At 43.0% G+C, this 19,293-nt stretch overlaps 1 long non-coding RNA gene across 6 annotated transcripts in view; it reads right to left on the bottom strand.

Annotated features, from left to right (window-relative positions):
• Nucleotides 1-876: 876 nt before the first annotated feature.
• The window catches only part of LOC142501340 (uncharacterized), a 60,408-nt gene continuing 41,991 nt past the window's right edge, over nucleotides 877-19,293 (bottom strand). For 4 of the 6 annotated variants that reach the window (XR_012803467.1, XR_012803470.1, XR_012803471.1 and 1 more), the window contains 2 exons: nucleotides 12,239-12,751; nucleotides 878-3,358 (listed from right to left, as the gene is read on the bottom strand). This is a non-coding gene — a long non-coding RNA (uncharacterized LOC142501340). Of the gene's footprint in view, nucleotides 3,359-12,238; nucleotides 12,752-19,293 lie in introns of all 6 variants that reach the window. The other 2 variants (XR_012803466.1, XR_012803469.1) reach the window with 2 other exon arrangements.

Genomic DNA, 19,293 nt, shown 5'->3' with positions numbered 1-19,293 from the left:
AACCTTTATAAGTGCACTTTTAATGCACAACTTTATTCGGGTTGTAAATTGTCCACAATTTTTATTTTGTATTATTATTATATATATCAAGCTGCATTCGGTGCGAAGTTTATTGGTTTTTTTTATGTTAAAGAGGGGATATGTATATTTATCCTGAGTTGCATATTGTATATCTCTGAAATACTACCACCAGTTTGTATATACCAGCACATATAAGAAAACAAGTCAAATGGATTCATTAGGCGTTTTAACCCCTTCAATGCTGACGAGGCCTGCAGAGGGTCACCTTGCAGGGGTTGCTGATTTGGGGGTTATATCAGGCACCAGCAGGACCACTTTATGAGAAGGGGCAGACTTCGGACAGCTGAAATATGACATATATTATACATTGTTTCTGTCAGTTTACACACCGATGTTAAGGGCTCAGTGCATTAACAGCATATGGAGTTACTGATGTTGGAGTCTCAGTCTGATACTCTTGCGTATCTAACACAGTGCACTCCCATGCGAGAGTGCAGGGCAGCGAGTGTGGAGTAAGCCCAGTTAGACTGCCGGATTTAGCGTGACGATCTTATCTTGACACTTGTGTCCAAATTCCTTCCCCTACAAAAAAATGCCTCTTTTCGCTTGCTAGCAAAAATGCCCACTATCTACATCCGGCCGGCACAACTCCGTCCTCGAGGGCCGCAAACAGGCCTGCGCAACTCCAGTCCTCGAGGGCCGCAAACAGGCCTGTGCAACTCCAGTCCTCGAGGGCCGCAAACAGGCCTGCGCAACTCCAGTCCTCGAGGGCCGCAAACAGGCCTGCACAACTCCAGCCCTCGAGGGCTCTAAACAGGCCTGTGTGCGGCCATCGTGGACGGGAGATGTATAGACCTGATCTACATCCTATATTAGTGCAAGAAAAAGTGATTCGGGCGCTCCTCTATGAGGCAAATACAGTGTAAATATATCATATTAAACAATAATAATATTGTGCTCACTTATATTAGTGCACGTGCAAATGTGTCAAATTATAAGTGATATAAAATCGCAGCTCAACCCTTTAGAGAGACGGTCCAATTCTCCTTAGGTAGGACTCCAAGAACAGGTTTGGGGAGCGCAGATATCACCGTATGTGGAAAGAATAAAAAATATATAGTGTAGTTGTTTCTAAATAGAAGACATGTTGGTATAAACAGAAATGTGGACTCACACTTTCCCAGTGAATAAACAGCAGTGGGTACCAGATGGGTTTTCAGCTCGGGTGGACTCAGCGTAATAATCCTCAATGCAAAACAAGAGATCACACTCTTAGTGCAACATTGTTTGTTCAACAATTGTGTTATATTGTAATGAATAGTATCGCACTTACATTTTTACAATGTGTCATGTACACATAAAAATTAAAGGTGACACGATTCCTCTTCTAGTCCGTAGGAGATCTACATCCTATATTGTCTGCACTTTACAAGACACAGTAATGGGGAGTATTTGTGGGAATCAAGATGCTGGTCTTTGTAGTGGGAAAACTGTATGTGAACAAAATGTCTAATGTTATTATTTGAGGCTGTCCTTCCTATGACTGAAGTACCAAAGTGACATGTTTAAGGAGTCACATCCGATGTCTTTTTTTTAAAAACCCAAATATGACATTTAAAAGTATGTTAAATCGTTTTAAAAACGAGTTTGTAAATGTGCTGAGCTGAGACTTAGGAGGGGTTTTTATCTTCCTCGGGCTGCTCTGACGTCACGGTGTGTTTTAACAAGGGTTTGCACAGGCATACTCCCTTCTCCTCCCATCCCCTTATCTCTGCTGGCTCTCTTGTAAGGATTCGGGGGGGGAGGGGGGGCATGAGGGTGAAGAAAAAACTGGGTTGACAGATCCTCCCCTCTCCCCAATTCAGAGCCCCCCATGAAGGAATGCAAGGTGTCATTTTCAGATAAACAAAAGCAGCCAGATCTTTGTATTTGGCATGGCTAGATTAAGGCAGCCAGTTTGATTGTTAAATTCTTTACGAGTGGTCCTAGGAGGGGCTGCGCCTTTAACAAGCTCTGTAAGGTCAGTAAACGTTTTATGAACATAGTCTTGTATCTTTACAACCCTCAAATGTCAATAGACAAGATGCTCCCTGCAGATAATTATCTGGTTAATTGGTGTTTTATGTCCTAACTACTCCTAAGTTTCTAGCCACTTCCTAGTATTTAATGGGGGTTCCTTTCAAGTGAAAGTACTTAGGTGTGTAACAGCTTATGTTGCTTTTTTCTTCTGCAGTTTTTCATCCCTGACAAGTTCTCCAGTTGGAAAATCCCTGCTGCCCGGGATAGAGCAACATGGCGCAATGGATAGAACTGCCTTTTGGCAGGTAAAAGGTTAAGCATAGTGTTCACTGTCATTAACCCCTTTGCTGCCTGAGCCGTAACACTTAGCTCGGAGTCTGTTCAGGGGTCAGGCAGTGAAAGGGTTAATAGGCAAGCCGAGTCCTTTTAATCTTTCCGGGAGAGCAGGGGCTGGAGTTTTATCCTGGCTCACACCCCTTCTTATCCCGAAATCACTTGTAAGCTGCTGCCGCTTTCTGTAAGACGGTCGTATGGATGAGAGCTCTCGTGGTAGGAGGTCCAAGATGGATTAACACGGCAGGAAAATGTCAGCCAGCCCAAACCAGAGTCATGCAGAAATGCGGTTTATTTATTGTTCTAAAAACATCCATTTATTTCTTACAGATACAGGATATTAACCTACTTCCTGCCATGTGGTTTCCTAAACACTGTGCCGTATAACTCCTCCTATTGCTCCATATAACCGCTCCCTATAACTCCTATTACTCCATATAACCGCTCCCTATAACTCCTCCTATTGCTCCATATAACCGCTCCCTATAACTCCTCCTATTGCTCCATATAACCGCTCCCTATAACTCCTCCTATTGCCTCATATAACATCTTCCTATTACCCCATATAACCTCTCCCTATAACTCATATTATCCCATATAACCGCTCGCTATAACTCATCCTATTACCCCATATAACCTCTCCCTATAACTCATATTATCCCATATAACCTCTCCCTATAACTCCTCCTATTGCCCCATATAACCGCTCCCTATAACTCCTCCCCCTAATCCCCCCCGTTGCTCCGCGCCTCCGCTACTGATGGGGTAAGAATAGTGATTGCCGAGACGTTAACATGTTGACCCATCCCATGATTTCCATCGCTCTTGAAGGGCCGTGGCTGAGTAATTGCAAATCCGTAGGCTCCTGTGTGGAGTTTTTCTCCCTGCTGGGGAACACAATACAGATTCAGTGAGGTCTTCCAGATCAGCCTCTACATCTGTTTTACACCTAACGGGATTCACGTGGCTGGGAAAAAGACCGGGCCTAAAAAAAAAGACAAAAAGGGGTTATTTTACCTAAGGAGCAAACTAAAGACATTCAGGGGAGTGAGATGGGGAGCAAATGTAGTCAGCTCAAATTTTAACCTCTTCCCAGCACCTGATTCTCTTTAACCACTGCACACACGTAATGGTGCACAGACACAGGGCTGTGCACACAGACACAGGGCTGTGCACACAGATGCATACAGAGACTGATCTACACAGTGCACTGACATAACACTCGCACAGATACACATAGAGCCGCACATGCTTATATACCGCAGACATTCCAAGCCTGGGCTTCTTTGCTATGTGGGTGCTACTCGGCTGTACGTTATAAAGTAGTGGTGCTGTGTACCAGGGTAGCCCAACTCGTCTTCAAGGGTAACCAACAGTTCAGGTTTTCAGGATATCCCTGCTTCAACACAGTTGGCTCAATCAGTGGCTCTGTCAAAGACTGCACCACCTGTGCTGAAGCAGGCATATCCTGAAAACCTGACCTGTTGGTTAACCTTGAGGACTGGCGTTGGCTACCCCTGCTGTACACCTTAATACCATCACACCTCTACAAATGATGACCAGGCATTTTTTTTTTAACTGGAAAAACATCCCACTTTCCCCCCCAAAAAAACAGTTAAAAAAAATCAATAAAACGTCCCCGGGGAGTGGGGGGGAATATTTGGGATTTGTGTATCAAAGCTGAGAAACTGGGGCAGCAAACATCACCAGATTTATCAAGGGGCAGAAATACTGTAGCATAAGGGTGGGGGGGGGGGGGCTTGTCCTTTTATAAATCTGGTGCCGTTTCCTTCACTCTGGCTCTGCCCCCAGTTTGTCAGCTGGGAAACTTTGATAAATTTACTTCTTTGCACTTCAAAAAGCGTATGAGAGACAGACGCGCCTCCCCCCTCAGCAGAGGGACGTGGGGAGGAGAGAAAGGGCCTTGAGTGTGGGTCCTTGGTGCAGGAATGTTGTTGCTGGGGATACGTTTGTACTAGATGGATGTGCGGCCCTTTTCAGACGCCATACCACGGCTCAGGCCTTTGACTCCCTGCTTTTCATGCGCACGTAATTTCAGTCGCCGTGCAAATACAGCTCTACCGCCGCTTGTGAAAATAAAACGCTTCCTTTTGTCGCACAAGAAAATGTACCTTTTAAATCAGGGTTATTCACAGTCCTTGGCATTTCAATGGCCATATTAACAAAACAGAACAGGCGGACAATGTCTGCGGTATATAACAGTATAACGTGTGTGGGTCTGTGTGTATCTGTATATGGGTGTGCATCTGCAAAGCTGGTCATATCATTGTATAAATGAGTGTCTGTGTACGTTAGTGTGTATATGTACAGTATCAGTGTGTTTGCATGTTACAGTATTATTGTATATATGAATCAGTGTATGCATGATGTGTGTGTATCAGCATGTCTATTTGTATCAATGTGCCTGTGTCTGTTAGTGTGTATTAGTATGTCTGTGTATCAATGTATTAGTGTGTGTGCGCACGCCTGTGTGCATTAGTGTGTCTGTGTGTGTATTAACGTGCTTCTACATGTCTGCGAATTTGTGCATTGGTTAACGAGTATCAAGTACTGACATAACGGATAAGCAGCTATTATAGGAACAATTAAGCCCTTCACTGGAAGAGGGTCCTGCAACGCCTCTCTGGCAATAAAGGGTTAAGGCACCTTGACCACTGCTTTTGATTTCACAGCAACCCCTTAGTTTGGAGAAAATCAACACTGTCTCTGGCCACTGAAAGAGTTAACAGCAGCTTGCAGTTTATTTTCCCAGCATGCAATGGGCAATATCAGCCCTGCACTATCAAGTTAACTTTATTATTTCCCTCCCCCCCCCCCACCCCCACCCCAACAAAAGTGAGGACCGCCTGGATAATGCATGAGGGGGCCACCTCTGACTCCCCCACCCACGGGTCCTCCTCAGCTCTGCTGCACTGCATTCAGCGCAGATGGTCGTCTAGCCAGCGCCTGACAGCTTAATGGTCATTTTTTCTGCGTTCCCACGGTGATGCCAAAACCCGGCCTTAAAATAATATTTATGGGCCAGACAAAATCAGTTTGAAAGAAAATGACTACGCTGGATTTATTACATTTGAATAATCTGGCATTTTTAACTGCCCCGCAGTGAATAATAACCATTATTGCTCCATATAACCCATCCCTATAAGTCTTCCAATCACTACCTAAAACTCCTCCTATTGCCCCAAATAACCGCTCCCTATAACCTCCTTATTGCCCCATATAACTGCTTCCTATAACTCCTTTTGCCCCATATAACTGCTCCCTATAACTACTCCTATTGCTCCATATAATCGCTCTCTATAATTCCTCCTATTGCTCCATATAACCGCTCCCTATAACTCCTCCTATTGCCCCATATAACTTCTCCCTATAACTCGTCCTATTGCCCCATATAACCGCTCCCTGTAACTCTCCATAAATCCAAACCTGCTGCACATGGAGGTAAAATACCTTTCATACACTAAGGAAAAGAAAAATATTTTTTCATGGAAACTGGCGGAGGGGGGGGGGGGGGGGGCTGGTTTGGGAGAGACACAGGACCACATTTTCCCCAGACAAAATGTCCTACAATGCATGAGGCCTCAATCACAGCGAAAGGGTTACAACAAATTGCAAACTGACTCCTTTCCTTCACTCGCCCGTGATAAATAGTCCTTATTCTAGTAAACCCTATATATGTATACCAGTGTATACAAAGATCATATGCACATAGTGGACAGGCTGAGGGAGACTTGTGCGGGAACATTATTCAGGCTCGGGTTGTTATAGAGGGAGCAAAGTCTTATAATCTAGGTCAATTGGGTGGCTAGGGGGGATTATAGGGTCTTCAGCTCTGGAGAGTATTTATAAAACTGTCCCTTCCTACCCCTAGGTCTAAATGCCACTTTACATTATACGCTGGAATATTTACTCTTCTGTAGGCGTGCTGAAAATTCAATGGGGTTTTGTGTGTAAACGGGGGTCATTTACCAAGGGCTCTCCTCTGCAAAACTGGGGCAAAAAGGAGATATGGAGATTTTTTTTCCCCTTCTGGTGCTGTTTTTGTGCAGCCGGGAAAGGTTGATAAATGACTTTAAGATGCAAAAATAAATATATACCATATGTTATAAGGAGAAGGAGCGTCTCGGTGAGTAACGACACTGACGGGCACTGAGTTTGAAGCAGGGGGAACCTGGTTCAATTCCCGGTGTCTGCTCCTTGTGACCTTGGGCAAGTCACTTTCTCTCCCTGTGCCTCAGGCACCAAAAACATAGATTGTAAGCTCCACGGGGCAGGGACCTGTGCCTGCAAAATGTCCTTGTAAAGCGCTACATAAAACTAGCAGCGCCATACAAGAACATGCTATTATTATTATTATTATTAATAATAAATGATGACTTTTTAGCAGTGACAAATGTCAAATAAAATCTAAGTACGTAGGCCCCCGAAATCTCCCTTACCAGGAAGACTGCTTCACACACAGGTTTATGTATTAAAGCAGGGGCGGCCAACTCCAGTCCTCAAGGGCCACCAACAGATCAGGTTTGCAGGATATCCCTGCTTCAGCAGACTGAGCCCTGTGTGCTGAAGTGGGGATATCCCGAAAACCTGACCTGTTGGCGGCCCTTGAAGACTGGAGTTGGCCACCCCTGTATTAAAGTCTCCCAACTGCAATACCGTTACAAAACAACACCAGATTTATGAAGGAAACAAAAACCCTGTTCATTTTAATGTTTTGGTCATTTGCATCCGGGAGTTAGTAAAGTTACATTCTTGGTGTGATATATAACAGCCATACAGTGAAAATGATGCACTTTGTTAACCTACAATAATGAAACATCCGCTCGGCACCAAATGACATTGTTTGGTTGCTACATAGCAACCTCATTCTGCGCTAACACTATTAAGAACCTTTTTAGAGTTTACGCCAAGTTGAACATGGCGGATAATTTGGCTGTCCTTTTAAATGATTATGTGAGGCGCACAAAGAAACATTCTTTTTTTTTTTTTGTAGTATATACCGTTAACATCTGTACGCCAAGCGCCGTTCACTTTGGTGCGCCAAAAACGAATTCAATAAAAATCCCTTTTTGCTGCTGCTGGCGCAGATGGAGAAATTTCCGGTTGGGTAGACGTACATCTATAGGTGCCAACAAGCACAAGCTACAATAACATTTCCGTGTGCCCAGTGCTTGGTACACGGGCCGCTACACTTTCCTAGGAAGAAGGCAGCTTCCCAGTGTTTATAATAGGGCAGGGTGGCCAACGCCAGGCCTCAAGGGCCACCAACAGGTCAGGTTTTCAGGATAGCCCTGCTTCAGCACAGGGGGCTCAATCAGTGCCACTTTTTGAGCCACCTGTGCTGAAGCAGGTATATCCTGAGAACCTGACTTGTTGGTGGCCCTTGAGGACTGGCCTGTTGGTCACCCTGACTCTAAGGTGTCAGGCTTAATATTTTCCTCTGGCGGGTAAGGCGTTTTCTCCTTTGTATTCTTCTTGCTATTGTTTTTTTTATACTTCCCCCTTAAGATTACTGATGTTCTGTCTTTTGATTATGTCCTATGGTTAGTCCTATTATCAAAGTCACTTGTCTTAATATATGTTTTTGTACAAACTATATGTTGTTCCGTTTATTCATTTTGGTGCATGGACTCCTTTTGTATACTTAAGTCTTTCACTTCCTAAAAAGATTAATTATTTCCCCTTCTATACGTTACCCATATTTTACATTGGGTTCCCTTTTCACTCCAACTGGGATAGTTGTGGGGACTGATTTAGATTTTATTCATGTATTTCTTTTATAGTTACCTGAACTAGAGGGTCCCTCTGAGATAAACCTCGATTCCCTAACCTCCGGGGACCCGTTCCCCAGATGCAAGCAGTTTTTTCTCCCAGTCAAGAATACTTGCCCAATGGACACAAAATGGCCACCGTCAGGCTCGCTCCAGCAGCCAATAGAAAGTTGTAATGTCACAGCCATATTTCTTGTGTCAAACACTGGCACGCAGAAAATGTGTATATCTTGGGAACTGGTGGGGCCTCTTGGACAGGGTGGAAAACGGATATGAGCAGGGTACCCTCCGATTCAGGTAAATAATATAAACAAAACAGGATTGCTGCTTTAAAAGGCGGCACAGAGGGGGGGAGGAGAAGGGGTGATTATTGTCAAATGTATCTGCTCCACGAAAATCATAGGATAATCCTATGAGCACAGGATAAGGAAGAGGTAAGGTCAGCCTTAAACTTCAAGTTCTAATATTATGGAAACATTTCCAGGATGGACATTCAAATAAATATATCTAAAAATATTTAAACGTGTGTTATTTTTCTACGAGAAATGTATCGATCACCTGGTTGTTGCCTACAAGTATTCCATTATAGGAGGCACAAGAGTTTTTTTTTTTTTTTTTTTTTAAACGCTTTATCAAATCGGCCTCCTTAGAAAAAGGCAATCACTCTTCAAGTTACATTTTAACTTCTCCCCTTCTGGCGAAAAAAAAATGCATATGTTTCTATTTTCTTCAGATCCGTTTGAATTCTAACCTTATCCGGTAATAATTGATCTTCCTTTATCCATGGGGCTAATGACAGCAGAACACCACATTCAAATCACACAACAACAATTTATCTGCATATACAGCAGTTCACAAGCGGTTTTATCAGCAGAGATATTAGCTAAAGAGTGTAAAAACCTGCATCTGGTTATTAAAAAGCTTTATATATATATATATATATATATATATATATTTTTTTTTTTTAAATCCTTCTACCTGTCTGATATTTGACATTTTAAATAATGTCAATCACGTATATTTAATGTAATCATTTAATGTCATTAGTTCACTTTTGTCCTAGGACTGGTTAAACATATAACTGTCATTAGTGTCACTTGATCTTACATGGGGCTGACCCCGTAGCGCACACAGAGGCTTTTGCAGATATATTAAATTATTCTGCTTTTCATATTTCTGTTCTGCAATAACCGCTTTGCAAGCCTCCGGCAAGGAAAGGGTAAAGTCCTTGTGTCAGCTATAAGACGCGCTCAACCGTCAGGACCCAGGGAGGCCTCATTACCATATTCAAATCTAATTAGTCCTCATTTGCATAAAAAGCACCAGGGCAGCGTGGGAAGGGGTGCACCGCTACAGTCCCACGCCAAGGCTCCATTTTGTGGCGCGGCCATTTTAAAATAAAAGACAGCTCGTGTTAAAAAAACATAACAAAAAAAAAAAAACTGCATTTCCTTCTGCTGCTCCGTCCGTGAGACCCAAGAATATCCAGAATGAGCTTTCTTTTCCGGCCTTGTATTTTTAATAATCTGCTGTCTCCAAACCAACAAAAACAAAGACTGTATTTTTCCTTGTTTAACAGATTATAATCAAACGGAAACTAGCGATGGATTTATTAACCCATGGAGCCATTGAAATCTCCCCTTAAGTCTGGTGCTGTTTTTGCAGATAGGAAAATAGATTTTTTTTTTTCATTTTCAATATATCTCTATATAGTATATACTTTTAAATAATGTGTAACACTGCCTTTAAATGCATGTACACTACTTACTGTGTATTTAAGAATCTACAATATTAATGTATATATATTTTCTATATTGTGTTTTAACTAATACTTTACGGAAACATTCAGATTAGGGAAGGGTTACTTGTTTATAGGATTATTAATAATGGTGTATATAATAATAATTAATAAAAGGTACCACAGCCTACAAATTATATATTACTCTTCATGGAAACAATACAGATGGTCATATAGTTCATAAAGGGGCAGCACACCTGGCCCCTCTATGAACTATATACTGTATATATACACACATATAAATCTCAGAGATACTACATAGATATTTAATATAGTGTACAGGTCTATTAACAATATATATTATATACATACACATATATATTTTGTGTTGGGGGGGGGGGGTTACTTCCAAGTGAATCCCTTTGTTGACAGAGGGGCCACAATGCATCATCATACACAAATCTGGAAGTATTTTTACTTAATGTATCCAAGTTAGTCTCAGCACGATGAGCTGAGACTTGATTTGAACATTTGATTTCCTCTGGCTGCTCCTTTCTGTCTGTTATCACTATGTGCAGAACAGGAGTTTGCACAGGCAAAGACCCCCTCTCTCCTCCCTCCTTATTTATTGGCACTGACAGGGACATAGTGGGCTAGAGGTTGAGTAAACACTTGATCGACAAACACCCCCTCTTCTCCTATTCAGAGACCCTGATAAAAAGAAAATGTTTCCAAAATAGACACATCTTTGCTTTCACTCTGGTTACGTTTATTTAAGGAAGACAATCACATTGTCTTTTTTTTTTGCAGCCTAACAGGAATTGGACTTTTAAGGAGGGGGCCTTTCTCTGCACAACAAGGGAAGAAGGCTCCAAGTTTACATTATCAAGCCTGACACAACTGTTCCTCTGGATTTTCCAAATGGTGGCTCCTGTTCCTTTGTTTCTAGATCCTCAAGGAAAGGTGAAATCTCTCCCTCTAATGCGTCCGACAGCTTCACAGCTACATGAACACACAGGCTTCACTCGGACCCTGCGGGGGTGTAGTTTCACCCTCCACCAATTCCCGAAGATCTGATCTCTGCAGGGACTCTGTTAGTGCAGATACAGCTATTTGGGGTTCACAACCAGATCCCTCCACCTCGACGGGCAGAAATCACTTCGATTTGGGGGTTTTGGGCCTACAAAATGTAATTTTAATGAAAAACGGCTATGTTTGTTTTTTTAGGAGTGAGACTCCATTGAAGTGTATGAGACACTAACGCTAAACATCAGTGTGGACACTGACACTAACTCAGGGAGGCGGAGAACCAGCGAGGGGATAAAGGTCTGCACCTCACGTATTACAAACCCCATTCTTTCACAGGTCCCCACTCAGGAGCTAACCCAGGTCTCCCATAACCCCAGCAGAAGTATTACACTGCGTTAGGTGGCATTCTTTCCATTTTTTTTTTTTTAACATGGGAAATTTTGGATCAATGTTCGTACGAAGGTTTACATAAACAGGTCTATGTATGTATGTATGTATGTATGTATGTATGTATGTATGCAGGCAAGTTAGCTGTTATGCATCTGTGCGTTAGGGAGCGGTTATATGGGGCAATAGGAGGAGTTATATGGAGCAATAGGAGGAGTTATAGAGAGTGGTTATATGAAGTAATAGGGGAAGTTATAGGGAGCGGTTATATGGAGCAATAGGAGGAGCTATAGGGAGCGATTATATGGGGCAATAGGAGGAGTTACAGGGAGCGATTATATTGGGTAATATGAGGAGTTATAGGGAGAGGTTATATGGAGCAATAGGAGGAGTTATAGGGAGCGGTTATATGGGGCAATATGAGGAGTTATAGGGAGCGGTTATATGGGGCAATAGGAGAAGTTATAGGGAGCGGTTATATGGGGCAATAGGAGGAGTTATAGGGAGCGGTTATATGGGGCAATAGGAGGAGTTATAGGGAGAGGTTATATGGGGCAATAGATGGAGTTATGGGGGAGCGGTTATATGGGGCAATAGATGGAGTTATGGGGGAGCGGTTATTTCGAGCAATTGGAATTGTAGGGAGTGGGTCCGATTTATTTGCACTACCTCCCTGTCTGATCACCACTTAGGTAATGGGATAGAATAATGATCAAGATACGACAGAGACAAGGGCAGTAAACCTACCTAAATTTTCTGGTTATAAAATTTGCTTTCATTCCTAGGACAACCTATCAAATGATTTCAATATACTTAACTTGTCTCATAATAAGTTAGCAATTGTCTAGTTTGACCCAATTAAGTACACTACTGACGTCAGTGCTGTGTGTGGCCCTGTAAAAAATTGGGATTTTCTTACCGGTACTGAAAATGCAGATGGGTCACCCCGGGGAAGAGCAAATAATCTTAGTTCCCTTTAAATATATAATGCCTTAGATCTTATATGGCCAATCTTGATCCTATAGGAAGAGAACCAATTTGAAGACACTTCATCTGTTTCACCATTGAAGACATTAGTGTATAGGTATAATTGGACAAAGTCCCAGTTTGGCTTATCAGTCCTTAGATGTAACACTCCCAATGTCCAGTTTATCTTTGCCAATCTCTGAGTAGCTTTGTCTTGCCAAACCAACACTTGAACCTCATTCGCTGAAGCCATCGGGACGTCATGGATGGCCATCTTGTTTTATAACATTGGCTCTGAATGTCTTGCTGCTTAATCCTTGTTTCTTTGAGTAGCTTTGTCTTGCAAACACTTGAAACTCACGGTGAAGCCATTGTGTAATCATCGAGAGCCATCTTGGTATATTACATCGAAAGACCTCGAACTTTCACCCTTGCCGGTTGAACAGTTTCCAAAATATAGGTCCCCCTACAAATAAGGACAACAGAAAGCATTTAATGGAATGTGTTTGTGACATCTACTTAAGAATATTTTGCAGATATAGAGTAATACTGCGTATTACTAATAAAATATCTAAGGTTTGTTTTACTGAGAGGATCAAAAAACTACCCGCCCTCCCCCCCAAAAAAAATAATTGGATCCTTCCAGACACTTCTAGAACACGCCATACTGTGACGCCAGACTCTGTTTTTAGCCCCTTCAGTACTGTTAAGGTATAATCTTAGATAGGTAGAAGCATCTGAATAAGAAAATAGGGCAATGGACCCCAAGTGACCAGTGCTTCAGAGTTTGTAGAATGGATATATATAAATCACATTTCGATATGCACAATTAACTCTATCCGGTTGCAGACGGGCTGTTCAATTTACAATTCCAAGTCAAGCTACTTGGACCCCTATGTAAGGAAAGACAGCAGAGTGGAATGCATTTGAAGGGGGATGACCATCGAATGTCACCAGACAGGCTCTGAACCCCCACACAGACTATAAACCACATTTGATGCTAGACCTCCTGGGGTAGAAAAAACTTGCAGCGTCCGGGCAGGCGTGCTCCCTGCCGTGGATCGAGAACCGGAAGTAAAGTCCCGTGGAGGAGAGGTTTAGGTGGTGCACAGCGGCGTGAAAAAAGATAAGGCTTGATTGCTCAAATCAAATAAAAATATATTTTATTGGGCCATAGGCAAACGAATAAAATTGAGGGATAACCCCACAGGATAACTGACGCGTTTCGCGCGTAATCGCGCTTTATCTTTGATAAACCGCCTAAACCTCTCCCCCACGGGACTTTACTTCAGAAGCATCTGAATATCCTGGACTCATGGCTACTGTCCCACACCCGCAGTCCCTCCTACCAACCATTGTGGCCAAGCACTGCCATCTACTGCACTTATTCCCTCACCTGCTGTCTCTAAGTCTCCCAACATACCACTTAGATTGTAAGGGTTTTCCTTTCCTATTGTCTGACTTTTCTGCGCTTAATTCCCTGTACTGTATGGTCTTTGTAAAGCTCTGAGTAGACTGTGTGCATTTTATAAATAAAGATATACATACATAGCACAGATCACATATGCCCATAATAATGCCTTACAATTCAACAACATTTTTCAACGCGCAGCTATAGGAAGGGTGGAAACCGAATAAACAAGCCAAACATTTCTTAATCTGTATCCCAGCCTTGAAAAGGTGGAGAAAGGTTAAACTGTATCCATTCCATTGACGGGAAGTTAGTGCATCCTCTCCAGTGTGCTTCTCAGCATATTAACCCCTTTGCTGCTCGAGGGGTCTGCCACACATTGCAAAGCAGTGAATGTCGGCCGGGGGGGGGGGGGGTTGCAGGGTTGCAGCTTTCTGCACTTTTGCCCCCCATATAGGAACTTTACAAATCTCTTTACAGTATCACAAATTCACCACCGCGGTAGCACAGGTCTCAATGTTAACACAACTGGTAATTAGGCACCAACGTTTGCTCGCCTGACACCTGGGGCCTAATAACAGCTTCACTGGTCAGAATTCTCTCCCCCTCCCCAAAGCTGCCTGTAAAAGGACTTAACCGCACCAGACATTTCAGGAGCTGTCCAGCCCAAGTCTCAGCAGTGATCAGCTAACGTGAGAAAGTAGGGAGGACATGCCATTAAAAAACAAGGCCCTTTTCAAATTCATATTACTTTATCCATGCACTCCGGCTGAGGCTCAAGGAATGAGGGAGAGGGAGGAAAGGGGGGGGGGGAGGGGGGGTTATGAGAGGCAGCGGAGGGAACAGAGAGGGGGGAGGGGAGAGAGGTATGAAAAGGGGCTCAGACACAATAATGCTATTCATAGTTGGATTGTGCAGACACAATAACAGAGTCCCTCATAGCCAACCCCCTGTGTGTGTTGGCTGTGCAAAGTATACCCTTCCCATGCTTTTCTCTCCCCTATTATATAATAGACATGTATTGTGGTCTCCCCTCTCCAAATAGAGAATGAGACCCATGTTTGTGTAACTGTCAGGAGGGAAAAGCAGGAGGAGTAGGGGGGAGGTGGGGGTGGGGGGTGCTGGTCCTATTGTGCTATAGCATTGGACTTGTTAGAAGTGCTGCATAATATTGAATACCAATTTCTCCCCTTTTCTGTATGGGATTTTTTTTAGGATGGGGGAAGGTAGGGGAAAGGTCTTCTTTATTCTGATGTGGTGGTTCAACTTCACTAAAAATGCTAAGGATCTGTCCTTAAATGGGTTGCTGGCTCTATCCTTCGATTAACGTATGTTCAAGGGGCAGTGCCCGTGTGCTGAACTGGTTCAGAACAACAGCACCAGCTTTTTTTTTTTAATATCTAGTTGTTTTTTAAAGCCTTTTTTCCTCCTTTAATAAATCTGGTGCTGTGTTATGCATGTTTTACAGGTGGGCTTGATATACAGCCCGTTCAGGGTTGGGATGTTTATGTAGCCATCATGCTTGGGTTAGGAATGTTCCTCCATAAGGGGGATAATATGGTATGTAGGGAGAAAGGGAAGCTCGGTGGTAATGTCACTGCTTTTGAAGTGGGTGAGCCCGGTTTGAATCCCAGTGTCATCGCTGCTTGGGCACGTCACAAACTCTTCCTGTGCCTCAGCACCACAACTAGATTGTAAGCTCTTTGGGGCAGGGACTCGTTGGGCCTGGAAAGTTCTATCTACAGAATAATAATAACGTATCAAATTCTCCCGGCTCCAAAACCAGGGCAAAACTGGAGCAAAAAACTCACCAGATTTATCAAAGCAGAAATATTTGGTGCATTGTTTGTTACAATGTGGCAGCTAGGAGACTTTGCTATGAAACCCCCTAAAGTTAAAGGTCATAATTGACGTAATAAACAGCACCAGATTTAAGAAATGGGGTCATCTGGTATGTGTAAGAGGGTGATCCCATTACAGCTTGTGGGGGCATCTGACGTGTGTAAGAGGCTGATCCCATTCAATTATGTTGGGGCATCTGCTATGTGGAAGAAGGGGATCCCATTAAATTATGTTGGGGCATCTGATATGTGTAAAAGGGTGATCCCAATATGAAAGTGAGAGAGTTAAGAGTAGAGAAGATAAGGGATGGGGGGGGGGGGGTTCTTTAAATAAAGTTGATTTTGACCTAGACTGGAGATTGAATACATCACTTGGGACAAAACTGGGACCAGGAACAGTTCTCCCAGTCTCTTTCAAATGCTGATGAACTCTCTCTCCCCCCTCCCCCCCTGTTTTCCTAAAGAGGGGTAAAGACAAAAAGTGTGGAATGTCACCAGTGAGAGAGGGAGGGGAGGAAAACCTCCTGCCTGTAAAGAGAACGTGACAGTCCGAATGGAGGGACATCATAGTAATTAGTAATTACTCTGGGCATTGTCTGGAGTAAATTAAAGAAGCAATTGCGTTTCACTCCTTCTCTGCCAGAGGGGCCTGCAATGCATTGCAAAACAATCCCGCTGATTACACACAAAATTAGCACGTAACCAGATCTGCTTACATCCACTCCTAGCCAGAGACCCAGCTAGGAAAGGGAACAGGATAAGGGAAAGATTGGATTGAAACCAGGAGAGAACCCTCCCCCCATCTAAACGCCAAAATGTATTGTTTACAAACATCTCCACGATAAAGTTAAAAAAATATGACTTGAAAAATACAGGTACGGGTTGTTATTTTTTTTCCAAACGCTCAAAGCACATTGTTCTATCCAATTCAAAATATCATTTAACTTTGTCCTACATGGGATAAACACAAGTCCAAGGAAACCTTTGTGAGTCTCCCGTTTCACACAAAGAATTGTGGCCGGGTAGAAATTAGTGTCACTTTTCTTTCAACGTATGTGCATAATATAAGGGAGCGGGCCTGCATTGATGCAGCACACAGACTGTGTATATATTAGCGATGTGAGCTGACCTCAGCGGGGTGAGCTGTCTTTTGGGCGTGAGAAAAACTCTTAGGCCCTTTTCACAGCTGTTCTGAACGTCCCATTGAACTGGCGGAGTGCAGGGTTAGCGGTCTCCCTCAGTACCTCTTTTCATTCATTCTGCAAGCTCCTTTTGAGAGACCCTTAAAAACACACCTCATTACTCAGCGCCGGCTGCATTCAGGATGCCACAGGGCTCCTGGTGTCTTAGCGAATCCCTGCAGTTTCTCTGCTTGGGTTTTTTTTTTATTTTCTTATTATTATTGTTTTTTTTTGCAGGCTGATCAATCTCCAAGCAGCCTGCGGCCTGCACACTGTAGGACTAGATCAGAGGTGGGCAATTCTAGTCCGCAAAGGCCACTAACAGGTCAGGTTTTCAGGATATCCTTGCTTCAGCACAGGTGGCTCAATCAGTCCCTGCTTGAGCACAGGTAGCTCAATTAGTGGTTCAGTCTTCGACTGGGCCACTGAGTGAGCCACCTGTGCTGAAGCAGGGATATCCTGAAAACCTGACCTGTTGGTGGCCATTGAGGACTGGAGTTGCCCACCTCTTATCTAGATCCACAAAGCTCGGGTAAATCCGGGTTCACAACGTGACGTTACCTAAAACAGGAGCGGACGTTATGTTTCCTGAGATAACGGGGTAATTATATGCAAAAACAACATCCGAACTACATCTCGCTAGCACAGGGCTAACCTCACGTTATTGTAGCATAATGTTAAACTTTCAATAACGTGATGTTATGTCAGTCTTAGTTTTACTCTGATCCAGGTGCCCAAATAGGACTTTAGCTGAAGTGGGGAGAGATAGGAGAGGGAAATAATGCAGGGATAGAACACTATATTATTTAAATTATGGCGTGACAGTGCAGAAGCCCTATTTCTGGGTCTGAGAGGGAGCAATGGCAAGTTGAGGTGTAAATAAAATAACAGCATGTTAAATCCCCTTGTTAACCTTAACACACGTTAGTAGATATGTGAGGGTATGATAATGCCTCATTTACATATCATGTGCGCGTTATTATCACTGACGGTAATTATAGTTACCGCTATGCACTTTACGGCAGAGACAACGTCTAACTTTGTTATTGTCCATTCAAGTGTGTGTGTGTGTGTGTGTGTGTGTGTATAAATCTATTTATCAAATCTATTTATTGTCCATTCAAGTGTGTGTGCAAATCTATTTATCAAATCTATTTATTGTCCACTCGTATGTGTGTGTGTGTGTGTGTGTGTGTGTGTGTGTGTGTGTGTGTGTGTGTGTGTGTGTGTGTGTGTGTGTGTGTGTGTGTGTGTGTGTGTAAATCTATTTATTGTCCATTCAAGTGTGTGTGTGTGCGTGTGCGTGTGTGTGCGTATTTATCAAAGCCTCCCAATCCTGACTGGGTCAAAGTCGAAGAATGACCTTAAATCGGGGGTATGGAGTACCAATACTTTTTATATACTCAAACCCCATAACACCTACCAACTACCGTGGTCAGGCACTGTCATCAATTGCACTTACTCCTTCTGCTGCTGTCTCTGTAGGTCTCCTAACATACCATTTAGATTGTAAGCTCTTCGGGCAGGGTTTTCTTTTCTTATGGTCTGATTTTATGTTTGTTGCACCTATTGTATTATATTTCCCACAGTACCACTGCTTTTTAACTAATAACCACAGAGTACCACTACTTTTATTTTTACAAATGCACTGAAATAATAATATGTATGCTTTTCTGTTCTAAAATAAGCTTTTCATTGAATAATAATTACTCCAGAGACCTATTACCTATAAATATATATATTCCCTTACATAGCGTTGACAGTGTACGCAGCACTGTATATTCCCTTTTGCAGGTCCCTGCCCTGTAAAGCGTACAATCTAATTTTGGTACCTGAGGTACAGAGATATAAGGTGATTTTCCCACGTTGAACCCATCCCATTGGGTATGGTTAGCAATAGGGTGCTTTCACTATGGGTAATGTGAATATACCATCTTTTTAACCTATTTCAAAACCCTTAGGTATGTGACATCACTTGAAGGAAGAAGTAAACTGTAGGGCAGTGCTTTTCAACCAGGGTTCCCACGACTCCTTGGGTTCCCCGGGTGTCCCTAAAAGATTGCCTGCAATTGTCAGATCATTTGAAAATTGTACCAAATTCAGAAGAATTTACAATGCATCTGATCTCAGACGCTATTAGAGAGGGTTGGGGTTCCTTACAATGCATATGATCTCAGACGCGCTATTAGAGAGGGTTGGGGTTCGTTACAATGCGTCTGATCTCAGGCGCATTATTAGAGAGGGTTGGGGTTCCTTACAATGCATCTGATCTCAAACGCTCTATTAGAGAGGGTTGGGGTTCCTTACAATGCATCTGATCTCAGACACGCTATTAGAGAGGGTTGGGGCTTCTTACAATGCATCTGATCTCAGACACACTACAGTATTAGAAAGGGTTGGGGTTCCTTACATTGCACCTGATCTCAGACTCGCTATTAGAGAGGGTTGGGGTTCTGCATAATTTCACAATGTAATTATAGGGTTCATTAACTTAACCCTGACCTAGGAAATAAAAGCAGTAGACCAACCCTCCTGGAAAGTTCTAGTTCCAGTTCAGTTATGCAGGTCTTAGGAG

Source organism: Ascaphus truei, chromosome 8 (genome assembly GCF_040206685.1).
Source record: "Ascaphus truei isolate aAscTru1 chromosome 8, aAscTru1.hap1, whole genome shotgun sequence".
NCBI lineage: Eukaryota > Metazoa > Chordata > Amphibia > Anura > Ascaphidae > Ascaphus > Ascaphus truei.
Note: the sequence above shows the minus strand (reverse complement) of the source record. Positions and strands in the feature narration are given on the sequence as shown.